Source organism: Macaca fascicularis, chromosome 8 (assembly GCF_037993035.2).
Source record: "Macaca fascicularis isolate 582-1 chromosome 8, T2T-MFA8v1.1".
Taxonomy (NCBI): Eukaryota; Metazoa; Chordata; class Mammalia; order Primates; family Cercopithecidae; genus Macaca; species Macaca fascicularis.
The window spans coordinates 22714502-22731204 of NC_088382.1; the positions used below are offsets into that span (position 1 = coordinate 22714502).

General features: G+C 40.8%; 1 protein-coding gene across 23 annotated transcripts in view; it reads right to left on the reverse strand.

Moving 5' to 3' along the window:
- The window catches only part of CSGALNACT1 (chondroitin sulfate N-acetylgalactosaminyltransferase 1), a 360001-nt gene that overhangs the window by 241206 nt on the left and 102092 nt on the right, over nt 1-16703 (reverse strand). For 2 of the 23 annotated variants that reach the window (XM_074000407.1, XM_074000392.1), the window contains exon 2: nt 5409-5500. The exons of the other annotated variants lie outside the window; for them this stretch is intronic. The gene's annotated coding sequence lies outside the window, so the exon portion shown is untranslated. The remainder of the gene's footprint in view (nt 1-5408; nt 5501-16703) is intronic. 23 annotated transcript variants of the gene reach the window in all.

The following is a 16703-nucleotide window of genomic DNA, read 5'->3' on the forward strand; positions in this document are numbered from 1 at the left end:
AAAGAATTGCTTGAACCTGAGTCGCAGAGGTTGCAGTAAGCCAAGACTGCACCACTGCACACTCCAGCTTGGACAAGAGAGTGAGACTACATTTCAAAAAAAAAAAAAAAAAAAAAAGGTAGAGAGTTTCTTTAAAGTAGTGAAAAGGTTAATACACAGATTTTCTGAAGTTTAATAAATTCACTGATAAAGAACTGCAAATTGAGAAAACATTAGTTTTTGTTGATCAAATTAACCATGATAGCACACAATGCCTGTTGGAGAATATTGAGTCCAGGCTTCCACCCACTGCTGGCTGCAGTGGAAATTGACTCAGTCACTCAGGTAAATAATTTAGCAGTAATCTGGCAAGTATCAAGTATATTTAAAGTGATCTTACTTTTTGACCTAGTAATTTTACTTTGGGGAATGAATCTAAATGAAACAGTCATAAATGTGGACAAAGATGTATATGCACTCTTGTGTACATAGGGGCATTGTTCATAAAATTATAATTTACATGCCTAACATTGGAGAATGGTAAGTTATGGCATATAGATTTTATAAAATATTGTCTAATATTAAAGTTATGATGAGGGTTTTTAAAAATTACTATACTTTAAGTTCTAGAGTACGTGAGCACAACGTGCAGGTTTGTTACATATGTATACATGTGCCATGTTGGTATGCTGCACCCATTAACTCGTCATTTACATTAGGTATATCTCCTAATGCTATCCCTCTCCCCACCCCCTCCCCACAACAGGCCCCGGTGTGTGATGTTCCCCTTCCTGTGTCCAAGTGATCTCATTGTTCAATTCCCACCTATGTGTGAGAACATGTGGTGTTTGGTTTTCTGTTCTTGTGATAGTTTGCTGAGAATGATGGTTTCCAGCTGCATCTATGTCCCTACAAAGGACATGAACTCATCCTTTTTTATGGCTGCATAGTATTCCATGGTGTATATGTGCCACATTTTCTTAATCCAGTCTGTCACTGATGGACATTTGGGTTGGTTCCAGGTCTTTGCTATTGTGAATGGTGCCGCAATAAACATACGTGTGCATGTGTCTTTATAGCAGCATGATTTATAATCCTTTGGGTATATCCCCAGTAATGGGATGGCTGGGTTAAATGCTATTTCTAGTTCTAGATCCTTGAGGAATCACTACACTGTTTTCCACAGTGGTTGAACTAGTTTATAGTCCCATCAACAGTGTGAAAGTGTTCCTATTTCTCCACAGCCTCTCCAGCACCCATTGTTCCCTGATTTTTTAATGATTGCCATTCTAGCTGGTGTGGTCTCATTGTGGTTTTGATTTGCATTTCTCTGATGGCCAGTGATGATGAGCATTTTTTCATGTGTCTGTTGGCTGTATGAATGTCTTCTTTTGAGAAGTGTCTGTTCATATCCTTTGCCCACTTTTTGATGGGTTTTTTTCCTTGTAAATTTGTTTGAGTCCTTTGTAGGTTCTGGATATTAGCCCTTTGTCAGATGAGTAGGTTGCAAAAATTTTCTCCCATTCTGTAGGTTGCCTGTTCACTCTGATGGTAGTTTCTTTTGCTGTGCAGAAGCTCCTTAGTTTCATTAGATCCCATTTGTCAATTTTGGCTTTTGTTGCCGTTGCTTTTGGTGTTTTAGACATGAAGTCCTTGCCCATGCCTATGTCTTGAATGGTATTACCTAAGTCTTCTTCTAGGGTTTTTATGGTTTTAGGTCTAACATTTAAGTCTCTAATCCATCTTGAATTAATTTTTGTATAAGGAGTAAGGAAAGGATCCAGTTTCAGCTTTCTACTTATGGCTAGCCAATTTTCCCAGCACCATTTATTAAATAGGGAGTCCTTTCCCCATTTCTTGTTTTTGTCAGGTTTGTCAAAGATTAGATGGCTGTAGATGTGTGGTATTATTTCTGAGGGCTCTGTTCTGTTCCATTGGTCTATATCTCTGTTTTGGTACCAGTACCATGCTGTTTTGGTTACTGTACCCTTGTAGTATAGTTGGAAGTCAGGTAGCGTGATGCCCCCAGCTTTGTTCTTTTGGCTTAGGATTGTCTTGGCAATGCAGGCTCTTTTTTGGTTCCATATGAACTTTAAAGCAGTTTTTTCCAATTCTGTGAAGAAAGTAATTGGTAGTTTAATGGGGATGGCATTGAATCTATAAATTACCTTGGGCAGTATGGCCATTTTCACAATATTGATTCTTCCTATTCATGAGCATGGTATGTTCTTCCATTTGTTTGTGTCCTCTTTTATTTCACTGAGCAGTGGTTTGTAGTTCTCCTTGAAGAGGTCCTTTACATCCCTTGTAAGTTGGATTCCTAGGTATTTTATTCTCTTTGAAGCAATTGTGAATGGGAGTTCATTCATGATTTGGCTCTCTGTCTGTTACTGCTGTATAAGAATGCTTGTGATTTTTGCACATTGATTTTGTATCCTGAGACTTTGCTGAAGTTGCTTATCAGCTTAAGGAGATTTTGGGCTGAGACGATGGGGTTTTCTAAATATACAATCATGTCATCTGCAAACAGGGACAATTGGACTTCTTCTTTTCCTAACTGAATACCCTTTATTTCTTTCTCTTGCCTGATTGCCCTAGCCAGAACTTCCAACACTATGTTGAATAGGAGTGGTGAGAGAGGGCATCCCTGTCTTGTGCCAGTTTTCAAAGGGAACGCTTCCAGTTTTTGCCCATTCAGTATGATATGATTATGAGTTTTTAATAGAAAATTTATGACATATGTTAAATGTGTTACAATATCAAGATTGCAAAATATGTGTGCACACAGTGCACACACATGGATTAAAGGCAAATATAACAAAATAATTAATAGTGATTATCGTTGTAATGTCACTAGTAGGTAAAATTATAGGTAACTTATTTTATTCTTTATATATTTATGGATTTTCCACATTTTCCATAATTAGTATATTTATTTTTTGTTTTCACATATATTAATTTCTTAATCAGAAAAAATAAACCTGAAAAACAGTTCTTAACCCCTCCAAAAAAAAAAAAAAAAGATAACAAGAGGGGCCAGGTCCAGTGGCTCATGCCTGTAATCCCACCACTTTGGGAGGCTGAGGCGGGTGAATCGCCTGAGGTCAGGAGTTCGAGACCAGCCTGGCCAACATGGTAAAACCCCATCTCTACTAAAAATATAAAAATTAGCTGGGCATGGTGGCATGCGCCTGTAATCCCAGCTATTTGGTAGCCTGAGGCAGGAGAACTGCCTGAACCCAGGAGGCAGAGGTTGCAGTGAGCCGAGATGGTGCCACTGCACTCCAGCCTGGGTAACACAGTGAAACTATGTCTCAAAAAAAAAAAAAAAAAAAAAGAGGAAACGTTGCTAGTCATCTCATCATCAAGCCAAAGCTGCTTCTAAACCAGAATTACAGAACTGAAAATGACCTCAGATACCTAATCTAAGATCTTGTACTGCAGATAAAAAAAAAAGTCATTATGAGTGTTTTATGAAAGTGAGGCATATCCTAGATCCATAAAAGTCTTATCCCAACATGCCGTCAGCCAGGTATTAATAATATTCCTGTGTAAATCACAGCAGCCTCTGTCTGGACAAGAGACAAGTTTAAGAGTAAAAATCAAGTTTTGATAAAAATGGAAGGATCTACATGAAAGTCTTTTAAGCATCAAAGTTGAATTCATTAAAAAGAAAATCATCAATAACCTTGATTTTGATATGATTAGACTCTCAGAGCAAAACATCATAATTAATTTAGGCCTGCTCTCAGCAAGGCAGGAGGCTGGGAAACAGGATTCACCAGTTATTTGATTCTAATACAATGAACAAAGGCAACAATGTGCTGGATTATTAATAAGTCAAACAGGGAAAGATAAGTAACTTTAGGGAGCATGATGCAATGGTGTTAAAACACAACAGCGGGGCATAGCCAAGACATCCACTAATGAAGACATGGAAGATACGATCCAAATGAAGATAACAAAAGGTGTAAAAATTACTCAAGCACCAGATTCCCTTTGTCAGAGAACAAGCTGCTGTGGTGGCAATACTCTAGATTCTGAAGTAACACAGACAGGAGATAGAATCCCAGTGAAGGCCACTTACAAGCTGTGTGCTCCTTGGCAAGGTTCTTAACCTCCCAGAGCATCCATTTCCGCCGCTGTCAAACACAGATAAGAAGGAACCTTGAAGGGTGGACGTAAGGTCGAGATAGTGGGTACTAAATGCATGGTTCAAAGCCCAGCTTGCCTACCAACGAATAGAAGTTGTAAGTCCATTATGAAAGACTGGACATCAGAGTCTAGTCCGGGGTCACTGATGCTGTGGGCACTGCCTGACTTGCAAGCACAGGGGGAAAGCTTTGATTGGTGTTGGCAGCAGTGTCTGGGACAGGTAGGAAGAGAATGAAATGGCAGCAACCCGAGTGATCAAATGTAGCCCAGGCTCTGACAGGGCCCTCTGGTTCCTCTGGGGCAGTGCTGGCCTGGGCTCTCTCTGCCCAACCCACACCAACCACAAACTCCACACAGCCTAGAAACAAAACAGGGATAAAAGGAATGGGCAAACAGTAAAAAGAATTCCACCAGAGAAGTAACAATACACCCTCCAAAGAGAGGGGAAATCACGTTGTAGAAAATACAATAAGCCTTATAATTAAAAGAAAAATAAGAAATAAGAGTGAGAAATCAACACATCGAGAATAAGCCTATTGAACAACACTTTAAAAGAGATGTTGAACACAAAGAGTGAAGAAAATTGGCGGCGATGGGAAGAATTAATGAAGACAAAAATCGATATTACTCAGTAGAAAGACAAGAGAAAAATACTGGAAATACAAGATAAATCTGTGTAAAATAAGGACACTCCCTGTCATGCATCTGGATCGTAAGGGAATTAGGCAGTGACCTTGCTGAGAGAGAAAGAGACAAAGCTCCAGCCATCCCCAGAGGCTGAAGAAAGATTCCGTGTGATTTTGCTGATGACTGAAAAGTTAAAGGACAATTTGGACAACTTGTCAATAAATTAAGCCTGAATTTTCAGAGAAGTAATAAAGATAATTTGAAGAGATACTGAAAATCATTTGCAACATGAAAATTGATCATAATTACATTAAGGGTAGTAGAACTAGGAGTAATAATGAGTCCTTATTAGAAGAAACAATTGTGTCCAATGGATGTGACAGCCCCTTATATTGCTATAGACACTTTTATTTTTAGCTGACAGAATAGCATAGGGGGTAAGGAAATACCTCCTTCGGTACAAGAAAGCCCTGTGTGTGAATCTCAGTGGTGCCCCCTTACTAGTCGGCACATTTTATTAATACTTAAAACTCTCAGACTCAATTTCTTCACCTATAAAAGGGGTCTATAAATATCCATCTCCTGTTACAGTTAACAATTGACAAAAAGACCTAGCCCATAGTAAGTGCTACATAAATGGTACCTACCATGAAACTTAACAGCATCTATTCTGTTGACCTCGATTCTAAAGAGGTGGATAAGAGACGCACTTCCTCAGTGTCCAGATCTTGTCAAGTTGCTAAGGAGAAACAACAATAATCCTGAATAAATAGTTTTGGTGCTCAGCTCTACCAACAATACAAGCATGACCTCCTTTGGCCTGTAAAACACGGTGAAATCTACATGGCTGAGTGGCTCAGCTTACCACCAAGCACGCGTAAGCGTATTGGTCCCCTAAATAAGAAGCCTAGTGGTCCCCTAAATAAGAAGTCCACTTGGGTTAAGAGCAAATCTCACAGCAGCTGAGTGCAGCATCATAAGCCACCCTGAAGGTCAGCTTCTGAAGTACTGAAGCAGCTAGGGCCTTCCCATCAGGCTGGGAGAGGTCAGCTGACAACTCATGGCTTCTCACCATGACCAGGTGCCACATTCAACACACCTGATATCCAACAAGTATTTCCTGATTTTATACCCCAGTAACTAAAAATGGCTATAGGAGGCTACACACATTGGCTCACACCTGTGTTCCCAACATTTTGGGAGGTCAAAGCAAGAAGATCGCTTGAGGCCAAGAGTTCAGAGATGTACTGAGTTGGAATCATGCACTCCACCCTGGGCGACAGAGCAAGATCTTGTCTCAAAAAATATTTAAGCAATAAAAAATAAAAATGGCCATGCATTTATCTGTATCTTGGCATGTTGTCTTTATTCCTCCTCTTTCAATTCCTCAGCTCATCTGAATATTCAAAGAGAGCCCAGTGATCATCTGCCAAATGGATTATGAATGTGTATCTCAGTACTAATCCTAATTCTTACCACAGATCAGAGTTCTGTATCAAGAGAGCGGTGTCTTAGGAACTCTGTAAAATTCAATGGCTGCATGATTTACAAAATGTAAAACAGATAAAGGAACTGCAAGTATCTTCGATTGCCCCCAAATTACCAAGTGCAGGTCATATGGTACAGGATATCAGATGCTGATACAAGCTTTGGGACTGGGTTACTTAGGAGATTATGTTAATATTTGAAAGTATTTAGAATAAATTTTCACCTACATCCCAAACAAAAGCTATATGGGCAGCTTGGCTAGCATCAAGAATTTGCATAACGAAACATTTGAATATAAGAAAGGCACTCTGTGTTGTGCCAATCTGAGACCCTGGACACAAGAGACTGTATTGCTAAGCCAAGGCGCTTCAAGGAGTGTCTGAGAGGCCAAGCCCTGCTGCAAGTGGAAAGTAAATACATTGTTGCTCAGGGTTCCCATTCAAACTCTTTGTTTTGTTTCAGTATCTTAATAATAGTTTGGGAGTTAGTGAATATAATGACAATGTGTTACACATTATACAGTTCCTTTAAAAACAGCTCACTAGATCACTTTGTTTCTCCTTCCAACACTTAAGAATAAAGCATTAAGTGTTATCTTCCTACCACTCAATCTGTTCCAAAGAATCTAGCAACCTTAATCAAATTTCCAAATATGAATGAGTATTTTTTTATTCGTGAACAAAACTGCATTTTAAAAATTAAAGTTAGAAGCAAACTGTCAAAAACATGCACTCTCATTCTCTGCTGGTAGGAGTATATCATTCTGTGAAGAGCAATTCATCAATATCTAAAATTAAAGCCTATACTTTGACCATTTCTACATTCAATTTCTAGAAAGTTCCTTTACAGATACATCTCCACATGTACACATCCATTTCACCAAGGCTTTTTATAAAACCCTAAGAATGGAAACAACTTGGCCCAACATGGTGACTGACACCTGTCATCCCAGCATTCTGGGAGGCCAAGGCGGGAGGATTGCTTGAGCTCAGGAGTTCCAGACTAGCCTGGGCCACATGGTGAAAACCCGTCTCTACAAAAAATACAAAAATTAGCTGGGCATGGTGGTATACACCTGTAGTTCCAGGCACTCAGGAGGCTGAGGTCGGAGGATCACCTGAGCCTGGGGCAACTGAGGGTGTAGTGAGCCATGGTGGCGCCACTGCACTCCAGCCTGCGTGACAGAGCGGGACCCTGTCTCAAAGAAACAAAAAAAAATAATGCGAACACCTTAATTCTATTAACAGAGAACTGGATAAATTATATCCATAAAACAGAATACTGTAGAGTCATTAGAACAAATGCAGTAGCTCTATACCTAATAAATCAAACTCTACAGAGTTAAAGATCTCAAATGGTTAGCTTTAAAAACAAGCAAAGTATTAAAATATATAGTAGTACTCTACTGTGTATGTATATACAGGAAAGTGAAGACAGGCACTCACATATAACATTAATAGTTGATATTTGTTGACTGTATTGTGTGTGTCAATAATTGCTAGCAATGTACATGAATTATCTCATTTGTTCCTCTCAGTGATTCTAATATTCCCATTTTGCAGATGAGAAAAATGGAGGCACAATGAGGTTTACTCACTTGCCCAGGGTCACAAAGTTGGTGCCCATTTTCTTAGGTATGACTACAAAGAACCTCCTGGTGTAGATACTAGCTACGAAAGCACCCACAGAAAGCTTCTAAGAGCACTCACTCTAAGGAAGGGACTGCTTGGCTAGAAGACGGAAATAGGAAGATTTATTCTCCCTGAATCTTTGGTATTCTATACATGAGCATGATCTGTGCAAAAAAAAAAAATAATAATAATAAATCCAGTGTTTTTTTTTACTCTGCCTTCTGGAATTAATTAGGAAGAAGGACAACATGAATGGTGCTGTATATTATATATTTTTAAAGAAATGCTCTTCTAGTCCTATGTGCTTACTTGTATAATTAATCCCTTAGTTTTTCCAAGTACTTAAAAAGATGGAAAATACAACGTAATTCTATATGGAATTCACAGTTACGAATACATGCAATTTCCAAAATAATCAAAGGGTAACAATAAAAATATGCATAGCCCCCAAAACCAGCATCAAGCCTATTGCCATGGGTGAGGGTTGAGGTTGTTTGTTTACTACAGATTAGTCAAGACTCTTGTTAAAAATAGTAAAAGTTTTAGGCTTTATTTCTAATTAAAGGAAGAAATTAAATGCATTCCAAGTAGCAAAAAAGGAGGGAAGCAATTATGTATCTCTTAACTGTAAGCCCTAATAATAGACAACCAGTAAAATTTTTCTGGTAGGGAATACATTCACCATAACATATGAAACCACATCTTCATAATATATAAAACATAAAAGTTCTGTGAAGTAGGGCCCTATTTATGTATGTTTTTCTGAAATACAAGATCAGCAGCCCAGAAAAGTGCTTCCCAAACTTGCACATGTATCTTGAGCATCACCCGCGATCATGTTAAAATGACTCAGTTGCTCTGGGGTGAGACCCAGATCCTGCATTTCTAACAAGGATACTCCCAGTGGGTAGATGACATTTTGAGTGGCAAGGCACCAGGCAATACATAAAACGAAATAGAAGTATAATCTGATCAATGAGGTTGTAGAATCAAACTGCAACTGTTAAACTCTTAGCCCCTTCAGAAGTATTTGAAAGCTCGACAAAGAAATAGATTTAGATTTTTCTCTTGCCAACTGTAAGCAGTGTGAAAAAGAGAGACGTACTGGTAAATACTGTGCTTTCAAATGTGGTCAGTAATTCAAAGTGGATTTCAAAAGATTCAGGAGGGTTTCTGATTTCAAGAATGACTGAGAAGAGCTAGTAATTAGTACATTATTTTATGTGTAAGTGAGCAAAGTGAACCACTTAATTTTTTCAGCTAAATCAGACACCATCCAATGGGCAGCAATAACACGCTCAGCAATGGTGGAACACAAGATGCTGATGACAGGGTCAGTGTGGTTCTTGTCCTCAAGACCATCAGGTGTGGAGACAGCATGGTGGAGCCCAGCACAGCGGGGACCCTCCCAGGAAACCAGCTACAGCAGACTGAAACAACATGCTCAAGCGCTGAGGAAATGCAAAGCAAGGAAACAAAACCAGTTTGTTTCTTTTGTTTGGAATAAGGAATAAGTGAGGGTTTTGGTAATGATTTTCGGCCAGGAAGTGAGCCTTGGCTTCTTAGAAAAGGTGACTAAAAACTAAAGCAGCTTAAACCTGTACTTCCAGGACTCAGGTGAAGAGTCACAAGTTGCTCCCGTATCCTTAGCAATTTTAACTGTTCAAAGTGCTGGAGAGATAATTCTCAGAGTTTGCAGCATCAGGAGAATACCAAGGAACAAAGAAAAGACGGGCTCAGAGATTAGCATGGAGGTGGGGTCTTCAGAGGTCAACATTCCCTCTGGGCCTTGATAGAATCAACTGTATAAGGGTCAGAAAGTTTTTTTGAAAAGGGTCAGATGGTGGACAGTTCAGGTTTTGCCATTGTAGTGCAGAACTAGCCATAGATCATGTTCCAGTAAAACTTTACAAAATTCTGGATTTCACTGATGCCACTGCATTGCAAAATGAGGGTAATGATACCTTTTCTGCTTTTTATTTTTATTTATTTATTTATTTATTTTTTTTTTAGACAGAGTCTCGCTCTGTCACCCAGGCTGGAGTGCAGTGGCACGATCTCAGCTCACTGCAAGCGTCTATTGTTCGTATCTTTGTGTTCATGTGTACTCAATGTTTAGCTCCCACTTGTAAGAACATGCAGTACTTGGTTTTCTGTTCCTGCATTAATTCGCTTAGTATAATGGGCTCCAGTTTCATCCATGTTGCAGCAAAGGGCATGATTTTGTTTATGGATGCATAGTATTCCATGGTATGTATGTACCACATGTTCTTTATCTAGTCCACCGTTAATGGGCATCTATATTAATTTCATGTCTTTGCTATTGTGAATAGTGCTGTAATGAACATACACATGCATGCGTTTTTATGGTAGAATGATTTTTATTTCTTTGGGTATATACCCAGTAATGAGATTACTGGGTTAAATGGTTGTTTTAAGTTATTTCAGAAATCTCCAAACTGCTTTCCACGATGGATAACCAATTTACATTTTCACCAGCAGTGAATGTGTTCCCTTTTCTCTGCAACCTCACCAGCGCGTGTTGTTTTTTGACTTTTTTTTAAGACGGGATCTCACTCTGTCTTAAAGAGATCTAGTCTGATCTCACCCAGACTAGAGTGCAGTGGCATGATCTACGCTCACTGCACCCTTCACCGCCTGGAATCAAGCAATCCCCTACCTCAGCCTCCTGAGTAGCTGGGACTACCGGTGTACACTACCACATCCAGCTAATTTTAATTTTAATTTTTTTTTTTTTTTATTTTGTAGAGATAAGGTTTTGCCATGTTGCCCAGGCTGTTCTTAAACTTTAGGGCTCAAGCAATCCAACTGCCTAGGCCTCCCAGAGTACTAAGATGACAGGCATGAGTCACTGTATCAGGCCTGCTTTTTACTTTTTAATAGCCATTCTGACTGATATGAGCTTTATTAATAGTAACTTTCCTAATGGCAAATATTTGGTGGCCAAGATCAAGTAAGGCGAGTTGATATAACTTTATGACAGTATATACCAATTCAAATATTCATGGACCACGACCATCCATGCATATCTAGAAATAGATGCATCCTCACCTGTCTTTACCTCCATCCCTTCTAATTCACTAGATGAACTGTCTCTCTTCCCATCTACCTCCTACCTCCCCTTAGAGGTCGCTCCTTCAGTTCATCCTCTGCGGTATTGTCAGCCTCCCTCTCTCTCTATTGCCTCTTTCCATCAGCGCACAGACTACACAAAACATAATGACCTCCGTCTCTTTGACCCTCTCCTTCTCTATCCGCTGCTCCTCTATTGACAGTTGACTTCGGGAAACAGCAATCTGCGCTTTCCCCACCTCCTGCTGTTCCACTTAAAATCCCTGTGTTAATTGAATTTTGACCCCACCACTCCAGTCATCATCTTTGCCAAAAATCAATAGCTACTTCTCTACTATTAACATACTTGACTCCTCGGCAGCAATGCTAACTTCTGACTTTCCTCCAAACTCCCTTCTCATCCTCAGTTTACCAGATGACCCCAGCTTCTCTTGACTAGGATCTCCGTGGCCTTGCAGCTTTCCTCAAATGCTCTTTCCCTCTGCCCTCAAATTTTCCACTAACCAAGTATCTGCTTTGCCCTCCTCTCTTTATATGTAACTACTTACAAGTTTGGGAGGCATAAGCATACAATTTTAATGAAAACCATTAAAGTGAATTATGAACTGATGAAAACTGAATCCATTGCCACAGTTCAAACCAACTCCCCGCTCCCAGAATCACTGTCCCTCTTGATGGAACCAGTGTCCACCCAGTTAACCAAACCTCTGTCCCCTCTTTCCCCAGAAGACCTCTGTCCCCTCGATTTTGCTTCCCTTCAACCCACATTCCCAATGGATGGTCACCTCCTGTCCTTGTAGCTTTCTCAGTTCTCCTATCCTGCTAAGGGAGGCTGAGCACATAGTGCTGTTGACATCACTGAATATCCCTACAGGCAGCAATCCTCCCCTCTCTGGATTTCAGAGCCCCCACCCTCCTGTCTCTTTGGATACTGGTTCCCATTATACCCCGCAGACTCCCTTCTCATGGCCTGTTGTGTGCCTCAGGGGACTACCCTGCACCCTCATCCAATCCCATGGCTGTAAGTCCCATCTATGTGTGTTGAGAACCAAATCAGAACCTTCAGCTGTGGCCAGGTGCAGTGGCTCATGCCTGTAATACCAGCATTTTGGGAGGTCAAGAGGTATGACTCACTTGAGCCCAGGAGTTTGAGACCAGCCTGGGCAATATGGTGAGAATCCCATCTCCACAAAAAGTTAAAAACAACTGTTGGATGTGGTGACACCCATCTGTAGTCCCAGCTACTTGGGAGGCTGAGGTGGAGGGATTGCTTGAGCCCAAGGGGTCAAGGCTGCAATCAATGAACCATGACTGTGCCACTGCACTACAGCTTGGGTGAAAGAATGAGACCATGTCTCCAAAAAAAAAAAAAAAAAGTCTTCAGCTGTACATTTCTGTACATTTCTCTTGAGCATCAAATCCTTCTATCCAATACCTACCCACATCTCCTCTTGGTTATCGTAAAGTACAGGAGGATGACTACAGGTGTTTACTGTCTGACATGCCTCCATTCCCCTCTCGCCTTCCTTGTAAGGAAGCCATGCTAGGTTCACAGAAAGCAAATCCCAGCTTCGCCCGACAGGGACCGTGAAGGTCTAAAGGTGATCCTGCAACGCCCAGGGTGTGCCCACTGCATGAAAAGCTGCCTTACTCAATCATCACTGCAAACACATGAACTGATTGCTTTCAGAGTGCTTGAGGACCTCCACACCATGACACCAACGTGAGTCATTAAGTCAGTAATAGTCATTGAACATAACATTTTCCAGCTGTTTCTCCAAATTCAAAATAAACAACAGAAACTGGAAATGCTCAATCACTTTCCTACAAGGTCATGTCCAGTTAGCATGGTAACAAGCTTTGAATATCAAATGGGAAGGAAAGGCGTTCCAACAGACTTAATGTTTAACCTTTAATATCTGCCCAAATTCTACCATTACGTCTGAATGTGTGTGATGCACTGGAAAGAGAAAAGCTTTCGAATCAGGTGAACCTAAATCCGTATCACAGCAGCCTCATTCCTTAATGGTTGAGTGACCAGGACAAATTATGTTTTGCTTGGTTTCCCCATCTTTAAAATGAGGAAGTTGTAGGGTATTTAAATATTTAAATCAGGTAATTATTTTTGAGAGAGGGTTTTGCTCTGTAACTCAGGCTGGATTGCAGTGTTGTGATCTCAGTTCACTGGAACCTCTGCCTCCAGAGCTCAGACTATCCTCCCATCTCAGACTCCCAAGTAACTGGGACTACAAGCATGCACCACCATGCCCAGCTAATTTTTTGTATTTTTGGTAGAGACAGGGTTTTGTTATGTTGTCCTGGCTGGTGTTGAACTCCTGAGCTCAAGCAATCCTCCCGGCCTTGGTTTCTCAAAGTGCTAGGATTAGGGCATGAGCCACTGTGCCCAGCCTGTCAGGTAATTTTATATTTTATTTTATTTTATTTATGTATGTATGTATTTATTTATTTATTTATTTATTTATTTTTGAGACTGACTCTCCCTGTCTCACCCACACTGGAGTGCAGTGGGGCGATCTCGGCTCACTGCAAGCTCCGCCTTCTGGGTTCACACCATTCTTCTGTCTCCGCCTCCCGAGTAGCTGGGACTACAGGCGCCCGCCACCACGCCCGGCTGATTTTTTTTTGTATTTTTAGTAGAGACGGGGTTATACCATGTTAGCCAGGATGGTCTCGGTCTCCTGACCTCGTGATCTGCCCACCTTGGCCTCCCAAAGTATGGGATTACAGGCATGAGCCACTGCGCCTGGCCTAAGTCAGGTAATTTTTTAAGTGTCTAGCACAAAGTAAATACTTTTTCATAAGTATCAAATAAAGCAAAATATTAGTCATCAAGATTTCAAAGAAAGTATTCCTCTGGTTCTACTAAAACAACAACAACAAAAAATTCTAAAATCACCTGATGGTAGACCAGAATTAAAAAGGAAGAAAGATTGACATGCATCCTTTTATTTAACAAATGGGCGTAAAAATATATTGAGTAATATGCTAATACATGTTAGGGTGGTCATTTTTGTAGCATAGCATGGCCTAATCTCTCTTTAGAAAATAGTGATCAGCAGGAGTCATTTTCCTGGAATGGTGCAAACATTTTCCTCTGCAGAAGACACCTTTGACTCCATTGTGATAGGATGAAAGTCCCACCAAAGCCACTCTACACTCCAGGCATCGAGGCAACACCAACAAATCCAAGCCCTTTACGACACGGTATGCTGTCACTCAGAGAAGGCTCTCACCCACTCTGACAATCTTTCTCAACTATACACAGTCATGATGCACCTTCCTATTTGCTAGTTGGGTTTTATTTTTCTTCTAAGGCAGGGTCTCACTGTGTTGCACAGGCTGGAGTGCAGTGGCATTATCATGGCTCACTGCAGACTCTACCTCCCTGGCTCAATCAATCCTCCCACCTCAGCCTCCCAAGTAGCTGGAACTAAGGCATGTGCCACCATTCCCCACTAATTTTTACAAACACATACATACACACATATGTATACACACATATATATACACACACACACATATATATATATATATTTGCAGAGACACAGTTTTGCCATTTTGCCTATGCTATAGTCTCAAACTCCTGTCCTCAAGTGACCTGCCCGCAGCCTCCCAAAGTTCTGGGATTACAGGCGTGAGCCACCAACCCAGCTGCTAGTCTTTTAATTCTTTGTGAAAAGTTTGTGAAAAGCGAAAAAATTGTTTTCACTTAACTCCTGTACAGAAATATTCCAACTATCTCTTCAAGGCTATGGAACATAGAAATATGAGTAAAACATGTAGCTCTCAGTCTGGCAATAGAAGACTTAAAAATAATAACAAAAGGTAGAAAGTTGTGATGAATGCACCACTACTATGCTAATTCAAAGGAGGGGACCATTTGGGGTTAGAGGTGGGGAATTCAGGCCGGGCGCGGTGGCTCAAGCCTGTAATCCCAGCACTTTGGGAGGCCGAGACGGGCGGATCACGAGGTCAGGAGATCGAGAGACCATCCCGGCTAACACGGTGAAACCCCGTCTCTACTAAAAAAATACAAAACAAATTAGCCGGGCGAGGTGGCAGGCGCCTGTAGTCCCAGCTATGGCGTAAACCCAGGAGGCGGAGCTTGCAGTGAGCTGAGATCCGGCCACTGCACTCCAGCCTGGGTGACAGAGCAAGACTCCGTCTCAAAAAAAAAAAAAAAAAAAAAAAAAAGAGGTGGGGAATTCACGGGTGTCTTCTCAGAGGACAGAGTATTTCAGTTAAACTTTGGAGATTAAGCAGGATTTGATAGGGCAGAATGGAAGGGGGCACATTACAAACCTAGGTGAGGGCAACATGTGCTTCCCGTAACCCTGGGAACTCCATTCACTTCAGTCATGATGGATTTCAATGTTATGAAAAGTTTCTGGCCAGCAGCAGCGAACTGTCTGAAGACGGGATTGCCTTTTGCTAATTCGCACAATGCTATCATATCAACAAGCAGTGTGGCTACCTCTCAGAAACTGCAAGACACTTTGATGCTCTCAAATCTTGTGAGCCAACAGAGAGAAAAAGATCTATCCTCAAAGTCTGGAATCAAAACCTAACCCTCATATAGCACCTCTAGTCCAATTCACAATTTTTATATGGCCTGAAAAACCTCAAGCCAAAAAAATAATTGTAAGGTGGTTCCAGGTTGCTAGTGCCCGAAGAAACTTAGCAGGAGCAAACAAATTCTCTACAGAGGAACCCATCTTCAATCTAGACCTCAGAGGCCCCACAGGTAAATATTCTGGAAACTGAATGTACACTTAAAATGCACATGTGTACGCACATGCGTGCGTGCGCGCGCGCACACACACACACACACACACACACACAGTGACCCAGAACCAGGAGAAACCCCCCACCCCCACACACAAACACATAATAGATCAGCAAAAGTTTCAAATATTAGACTTACCAAACACAAAATATCAAACAATCAGGTCTAAAAGAAATAAAACTAGCATTTATAAAGTGGGTATGAAATAAACTATTAAAACTGAGCAGCTTTTAAAAATAGTTAAATAGAACTTTTAGAAATCAAACCATGTAGGCCAGGTGCAGTGGCTCACGCCTATTATCCCAGCACTTTGGGAGACCAAGGCAGGTGGATCACAAGGTCAGGAGTTCCAGACCAGCCTGGCCAACATGGTGTAACTCCATTTCTACTAAAAATACAAAAATTAGCTCAGCGTGGTGGCACATACCTGTAGTCCCAGCTACTTGGGAGGTGGAGGCAGGAGAATCGCCTCCCAAGAGGCAGAGACTGCAGTGAGCCGAGATCATGCCACTGCATTCCAGCCCAGGCAACATAGTAAGGCTCCGTCTCAAAAAAAAAAAAAAAAAAAAGAAAGAAAAAGAAAAAAGAGCATGTAAAGTAAAACTTAAAGAATTTGTTTATTAGTAGACTAGACACAGCTGAAGAGACAATTTGTGAACTTGAAGATAGAGCGGTAGAAATCCAGAATAAACCAGAGAAAGACACAGATAAGAAACTGAAAGAGAGGTTAGAAGACATGAGAATGTTAAACATGTCTAACAGATCCAATTGAATTTTTATGAGAAAAGGAAAAAATGGATCAGAGGCAACCTGTGGAGAAACAGTGGCTGGTATTTTCTAGAACTGACAAAAGACATCAATCTAAAGTTGCAGAAGATCCAATAAAATCAAAACTGAAACAAACTCGCTATACCTAGTATATT